The 15706-nt window shown below is 39.0% G+C and overlaps 1 protein-coding gene across 5 annotated transcripts in view; it reads left to right on the top strand.

Moving 5' to 3' along the window:
• The first annotated feature begins 550 nt into the window (after window positions 1–550).
• GULP1 (GULP PTB domain containing engulfment adaptor 1) overlaps window positions 551–15706 on the top strand; it is a 231510-nt gene continuing 216354 nt past the window's right edge. The window contains exon 1 of one of the 5 annotated variants that reach the window (XM_072961279.1): window positions 551–1095. The gene's annotated coding sequence lies outside the window, so the exon portion shown is untranslated. The other 4 variants (XM_031678284.2, XM_072961282.1, XM_015244200.3 and 1 more) reach the window with 4 other exon arrangements.

The raw sequence follows: 15706 nt of genomic DNA on the forward strand, positions 1-15706 counted from the left end.
GTCCTTCTTCCCACACAGAAGTTTACTGTGGTCAGTGAGAATGGTTTGTTGTGTTGTTCCTTGAACCCTATACCGAGGTCTTGAATCTGAGGTTAAGATCTGAATGGAGCTAATGAGCATGATCTGGTGGTGGAGGCAGTTTTCGTTCTTTCTTTCTTTTTTTTTTTTTTAAAGGCATAACAAAATGCAGAAGTTCGGTCTGAGTTTTCAAAAATGAGGGGAAAAACTGTAGAGGTGCCGCAGCACAACTGTGTCAGTGCTTTCTTGATAAAGGCTGTAAAGAAGGCACGTTCTACTCGTATTCGTGTATGTGCGTCTGTTGACACTTTTTTCCTTGTTAAGCAGCAGAAGCGCTTTAAAATTGTGTTCGGAAACACACAGAGACAAGGGAAAGCGAATAGTCCCGATCCAGTGCTTCAGGGAGGAGGTTCAAAAGGAAACGCGGCGGGGGACGAGGGATGGGGGTGGGGGAAACTGTGTTTTGGCTTCTGTGCGGGCTGCGAACCCGGTACGGTAAGGCCTCTCCTGCAGTCGGGCTTCTCTCACATCCCACTCTCCCCCGTGGGTCCTGTGCGAACCTTACACAGCCCCGGGGGCCCAGAGGAGACGAGCATCAGGGATTGAAGAAAGTCAGCGGGCTTGAACACAGGCGTCCCGTTTGGAAGTGTCCAAGGAGACCGCCAGAAGTGCGCCAGCCGAGTCTGGGAGAGTTTCCTTCTGGCCGAGAGGGGGAGCCCTGCGTTCCCAGCCAGGAGCGACCCGGAGTCCCGAGCCTCCAGCCCCAGCCGCCCGCCAGCGCCAGTTTTGGCTTCAGCCGATTAGGAAGAGGAGGGAGGGGGCAGAGAGCGCGTAGAGGGAGGGGACCGGAGCTGGAGGGTCCCGAGTCCAGCACCGTGTTGACGTAGAGAAACTTTCCCTCTCGGCCACGGAAACGGCGCCCCGGCTGAGCTGGAGCGGAGATCGCCGGGCTCCGAGGACGCGGCGGCTCTCCACGCCCCTGCCCGGAGCCTGACCCGACTGCATCAGTCAGTAAGGTACGGAGAGCCCGCGATTTATGTGGGCGCTTCCCTGGCTGCAAGCCCAGCGTCCCGCCAGGTAGCTTTTGATCTCTTTTCAGCTGACATCCTGAGAGGCGGCGGGCAGTGGTCCACCCCGGCAGGGTGACGGGGAAGGAGGGCGCGGGGCTGCGCGCCGCCGCTGCCGCCGCTGGGCAGGTTGCAAAAATTAGGACAGTCAAAGGCTCGGGGAGCCGTCCAGCAAGAAAGGAGGCTGAGACCTGTTGACGACTGCCGTGGCAGTGCTTCAGGGATGACAGGGAGCCTCACGAGGTCGAGGACGCAGCGGTCTCCCGACTCCTGGAGCCCTTTGTGGTAACTTTGGTCCGGGTGGCCGGGGCCGGTGGCAGGAGCTGGAGGGAGCGGCGTGGGGCGGGGGCGGTGGATCAGTACGGCTGAGGGTGCGCGGACCAGACGGGACAGAGCCGGCAATTCATCGCCGGGTCACAGACAGGCGACCCAGGAGCGAAACTTCTTCCAGCCTAACCTCCCTTTTGTTGGCTCCGGGAGAATGTGGGCATGGGGGGCGGGGAGGCGCGAAGCTCCTAGGCCGGGCCGAGGATTCTTTAAAGCCTGGGGCGGGGAGGGCCCAAACCCTGGGGTGGCGCCCACATTTTACCCTTTGACAGAATGGGTCAAGTAGTTCCTTCTGGCGGGCGCTACCTTAGAGGGGCGCACCGCGCTGCGAGGTGAAGAGACCGTGCTGCCAGGCTCGCTTGCCGGGGTCCACCTCCCCGTGGGCGGGCTGACTGCACAGATCGGAACCCAGCGCAATCGGTTCTTCCCAGTGGCTCCTGGGGCCGCCGCGCAGACTTCCCTGTGTGCGGGAGGGAACGCTGGGCAGGCTGGTTTTCTTGGAATGTGTTTACGATGTTGAATGGGACTTGAACAGGAAGCTGGACACTGCAGCTGGAACTAGTTGCCAGGGTAGAGTAAGGAAGACGTAGCTGGTGCTGGGCTTGGCGAGTGCACTTAGTACCTTGGGCAAACCCCGAGTTAGTGCAGGCTGTTGGTCAGGGTATCCCTTCCTAGTCTTAGCAGATTTTGCCAACTGAGCTCACCTTACATTCACTTGCAATCAGACATCTACATGCACTATTTCAGTCCACAAGTTTTACAAAGTATAATGCAATCAAGAAGGATTTAATAAATTTATTTTGGGACCTGCTTTAAAATTTTTTTTCATCAACATTTAAGAGTAAAAGGTTTTGGAGAGTGTTCTAGTTACGACTCCACTTGATAATTTCTAGGACTAGAAGATCCCCAAGAAAGATTGTTTTGTGTCTTTGCTACCAAATGGGTGATAAGGTGCTAAAGGAGGGCAGTAATGAGACAGGAGTGAATATGAGGCGGTAGGAAACTCTGAGAGGAGCTGGACATTTTTCAGATTTGCGAATCGCCTCTTTCTCTGCCAGTCTTTTCCTCCTTCCCCAACACAGACAAGTAAGTAGCCTTGCTAGAAAACCCACCAGTTGGGAGACTGAAGTCGCTGGCGACTACAAGCCTCACTGAAAACAGCAGACAGGCTAAGGTACTGCCCCATTGCATAATTAAAAGGTCTCCTTGAGCCGTCCAGGAGTGTTTTCCAAGTTTTTACGACTGACAAGGAAAGAAGAGAGGAACCTGGCCCGCAGCCAAACTAGACTGAGCTCAGTAGCCAGGCATGAAAGAGACCGGGGAAGTTGCAGGGGATAATTGGAAAGGAGCTGTTGGTTGTACTTGGGTTTAAACAAGGGATTTCTTTTGCAGTGAGAAATTTTAGGTGACCAAGATCAGTCTTCTTGGCAAAAAAATAAACTAAGCCCGAAGTGCTGTGAAAGAAGTGCCCTAGGAGGGCAGTCTGACCCTTCCCCGTCAGTATTGCAGTGCAGTAGCTGGGCTGGGGGCCTGATGCTTTTTGTGCTGGTCATGCTTTGCGAATATCCACATTTTGTTGCTGTTTGTCTCAACTGGACTAGGCCTGCTTCAAGCCCTTGACCTTGACCTTCTTTGTTCTTATTGCCACTAAGAACTGAAGACTTGGGTTTGGGGCAGATGGTTTTCTACTAAATTGAATAATTCAATTATTAGGTATTCTCAAATGGCACAGATTTGGGTCATGAAATTAAAGTGGAAAATGTGTCCAGAAGTCTTCCTTGTGTTTGTCAGAAGTGGTCCCGATGATGATGATAATGGATATTGCTTTTTCACCTGAGGGAGAAGTTGGTGTGATCTCAGTATTTTACACATTTGCCCAAATGCCTAAGGCCCTGCTGCTTCCAAGTTCCAGACTAGCCAGGAACTCAGAACCTTATCTGCAATTTAGACCCTTCTTTTAAGTGTTATAATTGTTCATGTTTCCTTTGCCTCTCTCTCTCTCTCTTTTTTTTTTTTTTCCCAAGAAGGTAGGTCTGCTATTGTGGATTTGGGGGTTGAATAGTAAAAACCACTAATACGGTTGTATTTCCTCTGGGTTGGTGAGTTTGAGATTGTGAATATCAGCCTACTCTTTGAGACTGACTTTATGAATCACCCTTGGCAAAGTGTTCTCCTTGTCTATGATTTCAGTTTTTCCACTTGCAAAGTAAAGAAATTTCCCTTACATAATTACAAGCTTACTGTGAGCATTAAAGAGATGAAATTGTGTTAATAGGTTTTTAGACATAAAGGTCATAAGGCTTCTGACTCAGTTGATTCAGCTGAGACCTGTAGGAGTAAACTGAAACATTTATATCTAAAATACACATGTAACAGTGACATATCTGTAGTTAATTTATAAAAATTACTACTTTTACGTTTTAATCATAGCTTTAGTTTAATCATAAATTTTATTTTTTGAGCATATTGGGTGAGATTTTGTTATGGCTAAGGCTGAGTCATTCTCTCAAACAGAAGAGAACAATCAGCAAATTCATTTATGTTTTATTTTGGTTTATATTTATACTCAAGAACCGGTTATTTTTTTAAGACCAGCTCAATGTTGCCTTTATGAGAAGTTACCAAATATATTTGAAGAAATTGGCACCCTTCTCGGAAATAACACTTGAGAGACTAAAATACATTCATGATGTACAAACAAACTTTCTTCTCCTAATGGCCACAGCAGTTTCCTTAAAAGTTTAGAGGGTAAATTTTGGAGCCATTCATTAATTGATTCAACCAATATTTGTCGCATACTCTTTATGTCCCGGGGAACATTAGGCTTGGATTCAAATCCCAGAACTGAACTTGTCATCACTGTGACTTTGTGCAGGTTATTTTACTTCTTAAATATTTTACCAACATATAATTTATTGTTTATTTGCTCTCTGTAATGTATGAACTTGTTAACTATTGATACATGCATGATGATTGTGAAATATTTAATTTTTAGTTTGATATGTCAGTTAGTAAAACAAACTTTTTATAGCTCAATGTGCTGTATCACACTCTTGGATGTTTAACTTAACTATTTTTCAGGTGAACAGATCGCTGCATTGGAGAAAGAAAACAATAAGTATGGATAAATTGTTTAAAGGATAAGATCTTTTGTAAAAATCTTAATCATAACTTTTTAGACTTTATTATTAATGGTGAATCTATAAAAAGTAGGAGTGTATGGGAAATTGTAGTTGAATTTGTGATCATATTAACAGAATAGGCACTTTTGTTTGAATAATCAAAGCACAAGTGAATGTTCAAGGATCTAATATTCAAGGGTAATTTTAACATGAAATATCCAGTTTTGCTTTTGCTTTTAAATTAAAAATCTTTAAAATCTTAATCTCCGTTGCTGAATAATAGATGATTTTTATTTAAATTTTACTTAGCAGAGCACTTGTGGTTCATTTTACAAAACTGCGATTTGTTTTCTGAAACCTCTAAAGAGCAAAAAAGTTATTTTAGTTGAATATAATAGTGAATTCAAAAGTAATTACAGGAGCCAACTGCATGACTGCCATGATGAGCTCTGGTCTTTAAACGTATTAGAGGCTGGTAGATCTAATGTTTGTCTTAATGCATTTAGAGATTACGAAACTTAAACTTGTTCCTGTAGGAACTTAAATATATTCAAATTGGAAGAGGAAAAATAGTATAAACTTTGAGCAGAGAAATGGCTTTGCTTCTAAACAGTGTGAATATGAAATTGAAATCCAGCATTATTTTTAAAAATACTGCCTAAAAGTCATTGTTCCAGAGCTAAGTTTAGAAAACAGTTCTTATACACTTTTCAGTCTCTGTTATTTGTCAGTTTTGTGCTAAGAAGATGTTTGCAGTCACTCTAATGATACTTACAGTGCATGATTATTGTTCATCAGAAGACAGTTAATTAGCTCAAATATTGTGGAAGAGGGTAAGTGCCAATTTTCTGTTTTCAGTGAAGTAGTATAGTTATGGTAAATTTGGAATCAGTTTCATCATTCAGTAATGTGTATTTAAGAATAGTTTGGAAAGGTGGTCTAATTTGCTCCCATAATATGAATAAGTAAGTTAATTTATATAACATTTGTGATTGCAAAGATTAATATGACTTTTTAAAAGAGTTTTAAATAACACTGTACATATTTTCCAGGATGCATCTAAGAGCATACCTAGACAGTAATAACTGTCTTTATTTCACTTTTTTTTTCAATTAACATTATATAAAAACACCTACATATAGTCTTCATCACATGCTTTCTGAAGAGGAGATTCAGAATATGCCTTAGAATCTCAAGCTTTGGAATAACTAATCCCCCCCATATGTATGTTTATATGTATATGTACATAAAATTATGACATATATTCTTTGCTATTCTCTATTTGTGCTAAGTGTATTTTTCGTAAGGAAAAAAACTTCAATTAATTGATATTTCTGAGCTAATTTTAACCATTAATTTAAAATCTTTTCCAGATAACTGTTGCTAGAGATCCTTGACATTTTTTCTCCAGATTATAAAGGAGTATTCAGGCTCCTATTTATACCTGTCAAGGCAGAGAAAAAAGTGGGAAAGATCTACTATTCCCTTTCTTGGTTCATGGCCCTGATGGTAACATCATCATGGGGGCCTTTTCTACTTTTCTTAAATAGACCACAGGCAAACGTACAGTTAACAGCCATCAAAAGGTTAATTCACTGCTTGGAAGGTAGCTATTACTGGTAAGTTTATAAGGTTCTGTGAGGTGAGAATTGTGTGTAAATGTAGTGTTTTCCTGGCATTGTGTAACTTTTGCTGATGATTATCAGATGTTATCATTGACCTGTTCCCTGAAACATCAACCATACGTCCTCCAAGAATTTCAAGGAACTTAGACTTTGCCAGAGCTATTAACCAAGAGCAGATGGAATGATTTGGGCTCAATTTTTACTCTACTCTTGTAGAAATGATGATCTTCAGTTAAGCACAGCTAGTCAAGAGGTTTGGTAGAAGGAAGTATAGAGTGTAAGTAACCTGCTAAAGGAAGTCATTAAGGATTTGGATGTATAACCTTTTAAAATAATTATGTAATATTTCATCAAATGGTATCCAAGCTCTACTTCTTACTTAGTTTGTATTTGAATGAGGTAATGTCAATTTCAGACAGAGTTTTAGCTAAAAAGCAGAACCATCTGTGTTGTAGTACATCTCCAGATTTGGGGTAATTAAACATTGACAAGAGAGTGAACTTGATTTTAGCCTCTTGATTTCTCTTTTAGCTATTTACAACTATCATGAATGCCAGTAAAATTTTAACAGCAAATAGGTTAATTTACCCAGATTTCCACCTGGGTGAGTTAAAAACATAGCTTGGTAAGTACTTATAAGACTTATTTAAGAAGATAGAGTATTTTGTAAAATATTTTTAAAGGTCGACATGTATATCAGTCACTGTAATCTATTTAATTTTTGTCTGCCTTTGAAGAACTCTAATAAATACTTGTTACAGAGTCCAAACTCGCTCTGCTCGCCAAAAGACAGGCCAATAAATCGGGAGAGAAGGTGTTGGAGTAAAGAATAGCAACTTTATTCAGAAAGCCAGCATACTGAAAAGATAGCAGACTAATATCCTGGCGAACTATCTTCTCTAAGTCAGAATATGGTTTCATTTTATACTATAAAGGGAAAGAGGGTATGCTTGGTTCTTGCAAACTTCTTGGTTTAGGAATTCTTTGTTCTTGGAATCCTTTGTTCTTGCAGCTGTCCACGTGGGTCAGATCATGGTGTCCCTGTAAACCTCCAACAAAACAAATATTTTCTATTCTGTAACTTGTTATCTTTATATGAATGGAAAAGTGTTAATATCATTAAAGATCAGAGTCTTGAGAATAGGCTATCCTATATATCTCAGGTTCTTGGCAACTTTCTTTTACAAAAGGTGCAGGACCAGCAAAACTAAGCCCAGGAAACAAAGCACAGGGTTAAAGCCAAAGGAACAGATCTAATATGGAGTCAGATTTGTTATTTTCTATTACGTACTGAATTTTGGCTGATGGTGGAACTTTCTTACTACCTCTGTGAGGACATGAACTATTATAATCATAAAAATGTTCTCCAATGTAAATGTTGATCATTGCTGGTAGTATACATAAATACAGAGAATAGAGTAGGTTTGGCTTACTGTAAAGAACAATTGTGTAACTGAGTTAATTTCAAAGCAGTTTATCTCTATGCTGCATATAGTAATTGAGTATAATTAGTAAGAAGATGCTGCGTATGCAGTGAGTTTAGCAAAATACAATTTGAGAGAATTGCTAGAGTCACATTTGAGTAAGTGAATTGTTTGAAATTATCTAAATGCCATCTGAAATGACAAAAGTCTATTGAAATTTCAGATGTATAAAGTAGCAAGCCTTTACAATAAGAGTAAGTATTTTTTGAATTATTATTTCTGTTTCAGTGCATTGTATTGTGATTCTGAATATAGGAGAAAAGCCTTTAAAATTCTTAACGACAAACAAGTAAGATTTATCATATTGCCAACATTGTCTTTAATTCTTTTCGAACGTAGAACTACTACTAAATTGATAACATCTGAATTATCATAGGCTTAATTGCTCAAATTAAGTAGAGTAGGAAATTTATGATTAATTTGGAAAAATGAGATTTCCTAGAGTAATGTAGATAAGGCTTTAAAGAACAATGTTACAATAAATCTTTCTTTGGGGCTTATTCAGTGAGATACTGACTTGCTTTAAAATCCTCATAAAAATTTGCAATCTTTTCCCCCCCTTCTCATTCTGAAAAATATAGCCATATTTAAAGTATGAGTTGACAAGGGGATTCTGATATTATCCAGTTGAATTTAATAAATATTTATTGAGCACCACTTTTTCTGTTTTTGGCTGTTATGTCCTTTTTAATAGTAGGTGACAGAGACTTATCTCAAATTAACTTAAATAGACTTAAATAGAACTTGTTATTCTACTCTACAATGGAGAGAAGGTTGAAGGAGTAGGGATGGAGGTTATTCATCAGCATGAGGGGAAGCAGTGTCTAGAAAGATAGTGTGATGGTTACCTGGGCAAGGATGAAGATGAGTTAGCAAGCAAGAGAGTGGGGCAGTTCAAGACAGCAAGTGGTGAATGAAGGCAGAGAGTCATAGAACCATTTGAGTGGTTTAACAGAGCAGACTGAATCTGGGAACTGTAGAGATGTTTCTCTGTTCTGTCTTCATGATGATGACCATAGTCATTAGTAACTGCATATGGGAGTTTAAGAACATTAATTGGATTAATTAAAAAACTGCTGTCTTCTTTTTGTATATTTTTTACTTTCTCCAGGTCTAACTAACATGTAATTGGAGTCACAAGGAGTTGAGTGTGTGCTCCATGTCACACTTCAAAGGGTCCATGAACTCGGTTAGGGAACAAAAACATTATTACTCTAATGAACACCTCACTTAAATTTAGTATATTTTTCAGTTTTGAAGGCAGGGAAACACACACACAGTGTTAAGTACCAGTAACTTTCTGGAAGTTGCAGATGTTTATTTTCATGTCTCATTGCTCTGACTGCACATATTCTGAAATATTTTTATGTTTAGGACTAGTTTAAAATTGCAATAATAATTACATCTGCTCTCAGGTATTATTTTTCATTTTTAGATGTATCTACAGACATATAACTATACCTCCAATTATTTTTAATATAATTTATTAACTGTACTTTGTTTCTTTTTTTTAAAGTTTTTTTTCCTCTGCTTTTATCCTTATCTCTTTTTTCACTCGCTCTCTTTTTTTTTTTTTTTTTTTGGAAGGGGAGGTAATTAGGTTTGTTTGTTTATTTATTTATTTTTAATGGAGGTACTGGGGATTGAACCCAGGACCTCGTGCATGCTAAGCATGCACTCTACCACTGAGCTATACCCTCCCCCTAGATAAGTCCGTTTTTTTTTTAAATAGTTTGTATTTTACCTTATGCATTTAAAAACAGTTTTTGATAAGCGGTCCATAGACTTCATTAGACTGCCAAATGGATTCATGGCACAAAAAAGGTTAGGAATCCCTGAACATCTATACTGATTTCTTTAAAGATGTCAATGAGTTGTGCTGTCATTTAATGAGATTAAAAGAAATTGGAGTTATTTAACTTAGTTTTATCTGATAGCATTTAGTTATACAGAGATGACCTAAATTGTTTTTGAAAGTAAATTCCCAATAAATAATGCTTATTTTGCAGATAATTTGCTTTATTCAAGAAGCGTGTGTGCAGTTCTTGGTTGTCTTACTTAGTGACATAGTCCAACAAAGAAGCATTTAATTTTATTTCAGAACATATACATTTAAAAAATAGATTTATCTTTTTCACATTATAGCATTAACTATTTTTGGAAGGGTTTTCTGGGAATTTTGTCTTGTGGTTGCAAGAGAGAACAGATACATTTTGCAACAGAGAATAGATGTGTTAAACAGGTTTTTGTATCTCTTGTTTGGTAACAAGTAACCATGTCAGTATCAGCAATTTCCTTTGAATACTAAGGAAAAAATAAATAATTTATATGCATATAGAAACTTGATTTTTTTCTATGCATCACTGAGTTACTTAAGGTTATATTTTTGGTTATATGATGTATATTATTCCTGACCATTATTCATGAAAAAGTTAACATATGCCAAAAATTTGGGAAAATAAAAATACAGAATACATAAATAAAAGTATAGAAAATTATGGCGTTTGAAGGGGAATCTATAATTAAAACACAGATGATTGTGATTTATCACCTTATATTCCCTTTCTTCTTTTTGCTTGGCTAGACAATTCTGTGAAGATATCTCCATTTTAAAATTAATTTCCTGTTTTATTGATACTTGATTTAATGGAAACAGATGACTCAATTTTATTTTTGAAATATATGACAACAACAGGTTCTCTAGAGTTATTAATATGAGATAATTACTCTACAGAGCTTAACATTCATAGATCAGTCCAGTTTTAGTAGGTCTGGACCACCTTAACATTCCAAGAGATGAGTGAGAGGTAATAGTTTTGTACTTGAAAATTGACAGTAGCTTCAAGATCACAATAAGTGATAACTGTCTTTCAGTCTGTTTCCTGTTTTTGACTCCACTTTGTCTTCTCTAATGGCAATCATCAAGCATCACTGTCACGTCTTTGCCTCCCTTCCCTGTTGGACCTCCATGTTCCCACTGAATAACACTGAACAGCTCAAGCTAGATGTGATTCTCTACCTGAAGTTAATTCTCCTTTCCATTTCTTGCACATTGATTCATAAGAAGCATTTTTTCACTTCTAAGAGTCACATCTCATCCTTGTTATTGATTGTTCATTCAAATAATTTCCTTATTACTCTTTGCTTCTGGAACTCTAGTATTTTTCAGATGTCCACTCTTCCCCACATAACTCAGAGGAAGGTGGTTCATTCCTAATAGAAGTGAAATTTGGATTAGGCTGAGCTAATCGTCATTGTGTTTCTATTCCTCTTGTCAGCGATTGGTTCTTGAGGAAGTTTTTGTTCCTTGTTTCCGTCGTACTCAATTATATGAGATGACAGGACTGGAGGGAGGAGGGGTAGCAAGTTTCCCTACACTTGGGAAGGAGACATCGGATGAGAAGGCTATGTCAGCTCTTGATATTGGTCCTGTGTCTGAAACAGATGCTTGAAATTGCAATAGGGGGACAATAGGGGGTCATTTTTTGTCCATAAGGAAGTCTAGCTTGAAGGCAAAACAAATGTATCAACAATGAAAGAAAAAAATATGAAGGACCTGGGTGCTTGAAGGCAAAACTAATGTATCAACAATGAAAGAAAAAAATATGAAGGACCTGGGTGCTTGATAGCATTGTTGGGTACCTGAATCAGCCTGCCATATTTCTGGATTTACTGTTGTGTGAGAGAATAAATTTCTTTATTTTTCAGCCCAAGTTGAACTAGAACTTTCAGTTACTTAAAGGAGAAAGTATCTTAACTAGAACAGTTATTAACTGATATCTTAATCTGAAATAAACATTTTAAAATTTTAGATAATTAAAGAAAATTTATAGACTGCTTGGGTTGTGTGAACTTTGGATATGATTAGTGCTATTACTCTATACAAATATTTTATTAGTCAATTCACCAAATTTTATTATTTTGATACAGTAAATATATTAATCATCTTAACTAAATTTATTCTGAGATGAATACACTGTGTATATCTCATAATACATTATTCAATAAAAATAAAATAAAATATAAATTCAAAATCTAATCCATAAAATTGAAGGAATCAAAATGGCTTCCCTGATGCTAAGGCAGCTTAAAGAATATACTATGTTTGATTAGCTTGTTTTTTTTCAAATTCTTTCTAGCTGACTAACCTGTCTTCCCTTCTGCTACTACTGTTATTTGATTTGCCTGATTGATTACATGCTTAGCAACCCCAACCCTGTGATTTATGCCTCACCCTGAGTAATTTGCACCTAAAACCAGAAGCTATGTTCCAAGAAGGTCACAGAAATAACCTTAGGAAAATCAGATCTTCCTGAAGCCTCCAGGACACCAAACGGATTAGATCAAGATAGGAGAGGTCATGGGCAGATGCCCCTTTGGTGGACCACAGGAAGTTCTCGTGATGCCTGACAAACTCCTGTAAAAGAGCAATGTTGATTGATGTCATTGCTGCACCTTGGCCGTTTACCTATATAATCACCAAGTCCCTACCCCAAGATGTATTCATAGTTACTAAGGCATTAGTCTGCTCTGACTCCAATTTGCCCAGCGGAGCAATAAAGCTGCTCTTTTCTTTGCTCCCAGATTTTGCCTCCGAGTTTGAATTCACTTTTCTGGATACAGGGGCTGATTTTTTGGTAACAAAATCACACTACTGTTTATTTGGTTGTTTGGTGTCTTTTGTGTATTGGGAATATTAAATATACCTTAGGAAACATTAAAGGAATCTTGGAGCCTTGTCTGTGTAGTTTAAAGCTTGGAGTCATGATAAAACTAACATAATTATTTAAATATAAAAGATAATGCTAATAGGAGTAAAATTAAGAAAATAGTGAAATGAGGTCCATTCACAGAGGTTAAAAATTGAAGAAATACAATCTTTTAAGTCAGAACTAGTGTTATAAAACTCTAGTTCACTGGAATCATAAGCAATTATTTCCTGCCACCATGTTCTTGAGTAGGTTTTTTTTTTGATGATTTAGCATTATGCACATTGGCTTTTTGTAATTTGCTGTATCAAAGTGTGGAGATAATATCTGAGTCTTTGCCTTCTTGCTTTAAAGGTGGTAGGAATTACCCAAGTCTGTGAATTGACGTGATTTAGCATTATGCACATTGGCTTTTTGTAATTTGCTGTATCAAAGTGTGGAGATAATATCTGAGTCTTTGCCTTCTTGCTTTAAAGGTGGTAGGAATTACCCAAGTCTGTGAATTGACAAAAGCAGGAGTGAAATATATTTTAGAGTATTCATGCTGTGTTTCTCAGAAGTGGTTAACCAGTGGGTTAAGGGAGAGGTGGAGGAAAGCAAAACCAGGAATAATCTAACAGGCTCAGAACAGGGAAGTGTCACAGTGGGTAGGTTTCCTGGGAATGAGGAGGTGTGAGATACAGAAAGGGATGGACTGTGTTGGCAGTGTACATGAAGAGTAGTTGGTGAAACTGGAGGTGGAAATATTACAGATGTTGCAAACCTGCAGTAAAGCAGAGTAGCAGATGGTTCATTGGTCAAGAAAGAGCCAGGCACGTTGTATCAGTGTGGGTACTGGAAGCATGGAGATTGGGTTGGAGAGGGATATAGATAGCCAGTAATTTGCATGTCAAAGGAAAGTGGAAGAGACCTTAGAAGAGTAGTTCCTTTTTTTTTTTTTTCAGAAGAGTAGTTACTGATGGAGACATCCAAGGTAACAAGACCTCCTCCTACTGTGATTGAGATGTGAACATTAGTTTTTTGAGTAAAAATGCAGTCAACATGCTTGAGATACTTGCTCTATGAGATCATGACCTTCTCTCAAAGTTAGGCAAGAGAACCAGAGAATACCAAGTGCTGCAGTCTCAGAGGACTATTGTTCTTTTAGAAGCTGTTGTTCGGGGACTGTTCTGGGGTATCCCTTTGCCCAGAATCTGAGTGCCCTCTGGTGACCTTTCCCTGGTTTAAAAGGGAGCCACATTCTTGTGGGTTTTTGAGTGTGAATGAATGCCTCTTGGTATGGAAATGATTATAAAGGGACTCTGGTTATCTACTTTGGAAATTTTAGCAGAAAATATCACTTGGCTCACAGCAGGTATAAAATGAGGAAGAGAGTAAGTAACCAGACAATTCAGATTCCAGCTCTCACTAGTGCTAAAGTAATCAAGGTGGAAATAGTCCCCGTCCCTCCACCCTGGGCCATTGTCTCCTCTAGTAGGATCTTCAGGGCTCCTGAACTCTTTTCCTAATCTGTTTTCTTATACCTGTGAGTCCACACCAAAAATGATTCTTTGAACCAGGGAGAAATGATAACAAGAATATGACGGGGTTCAGGATATGCTACCTCAAAATATGGCACTTCAACGCACTGGATATTTCAACCTAAAGGGATTTGAGCAATGGCATGTGAAGGAAGGACTTTCTCACTGTCTCCTGAAGCTGGGCATACAATCCTCATGTGAGAGGTACCCTCTCTATCCTAGGAGGAAAGGAGCATCCTTATCTTGGAAAACAAAGGGATGAAGAGAAGAGAGGCATATGTTTGCTAAGTTCCTCCTAGTTTACTCTTTGTCTCATACTCATACTCTTTGTCCTACCGTACCTTTCCAAGACTTGTAACTCTTCTTCAAACCTAGCGTAAAAAACCTTCAGGTATAACCATTTCTTTGGGTCTCTGTTTCTTTCCCATGTCATGCAAAACTTATATTAAATAAATCTGAATGCTAGTCCCTTGTTAATCTGTCTTTTGTTACAGGGAGTGTCCACAGAAAATACAGTTGATCTAAGAAAGAAATGGAAAATTTTATTCAAGCCAAATTTAAGGATTATAAACCCAGAAGAGCAATTCAGAAAGCTCTGAGAACTGTTCTGCTCGTTAGAAGTCAAGCCACAGTTATATAAGTTTTTCAAGACAGACGGCTATACATGAAATGACGTATTAGTGACAGTTTACATAATCCAGATCTAAGTGCCCTGTGACCCCTTACGAGAGCAAGAAGGAATGTTATCTTTAAGGAGTTGTCTTATTGATGCTAGGAAAAAGTTGCTCTTACGGTTGAGCAGGTATTTCTGCTGGTGGGGAAGGTTTGGTCGATGCCTAATGCCGATACCCAACGCACAGTGAGGGGAGAGAGGAGGCCAAAGGGCAGAGGGGGTATTTTATTTCTTTTTCTTGTCATAAAATACAAATTTTATTTTACAGCGGTGTCAGTTGGGACTTTAGGAGGGTAGAGAGAAAAGATATTTTTCCTTCCCTACAAATAGCATTTACAGAGTGCTCACTATGTCGTAAGCATTGTGGTAAACATTTTTTATAATTTGTAAATGATTAAGAAATTAAGTGTTACCAAACTCAGGTTCGGCTGCTCCCCACCCAAAAGCCAATAATTCGAGAGGCAAGTGTCAGTAGAAAGGAAAGGTGCTTTAATCAAAAATCCGACAATCTGGGGAAATGGTGGACTCCTGTTCAGAGACCACCACTGATGATTCTGCTCAGCCATGACAGTTTTTAAAGGGAGAAGTGGGGGGAAGAATCTGAGTGAATCATTGAGTCAGGAGATTGGGTTCTGCATCCTTCTCCACTTCATGCAGACTGGCTGACTCTCTCTTCAGATCTTGTCTTGCCCCCCGCCCCCCCCCCCCCCCCCCGTGATCTGCCTGCAAGTTTGGTAAGGATGGAGAGCCAGTCATTCTTTAACGGCTTAATTCTTCATTTTTACTTCTTTTTACCTAGGAAAAGAATCAACAGGTTAGTCAAGCACGGTGTGCGTTCAGGAGAGCATTGAAGTCTGGAGTTAGTTTCTTTTCTTTTTTTTTTTTAGGAGTTAGTTTCAATTGCTTAGTGATCTCATTCCTATAATTAGATTCTTCTAAGGTTAGAGCGAGACAGAAATGGGCAAACAGGAAAGGTGCAAAAGAGCTGCTTTCATAAGGTCCCACACCTGGCAAACAGTGGACCAAGACAGATAGCAAGTCTGGGGTTTAAAAGACATCGTTTCCATCAGGGGCTAAGAGCAAGCTTCCTTGTGTTTTGTAAATTTGCATGTGAAAAACGATTAGCACAGAAAAGTCTTTTAGAAACTTATTCTCCTCAGT

The sequence above is a fragment of the Vicugna pacos genome, chromosome 5 (genome assembly GCF_048564905.1).
Source record: "Vicugna pacos chromosome 5, VicPac4, whole genome shotgun sequence".
NCBI classification, from domain to species: domain Eukaryota; kingdom Metazoa; phylum Chordata; class Mammalia; order Artiodactyla; family Camelidae; genus Vicugna; species Vicugna pacos.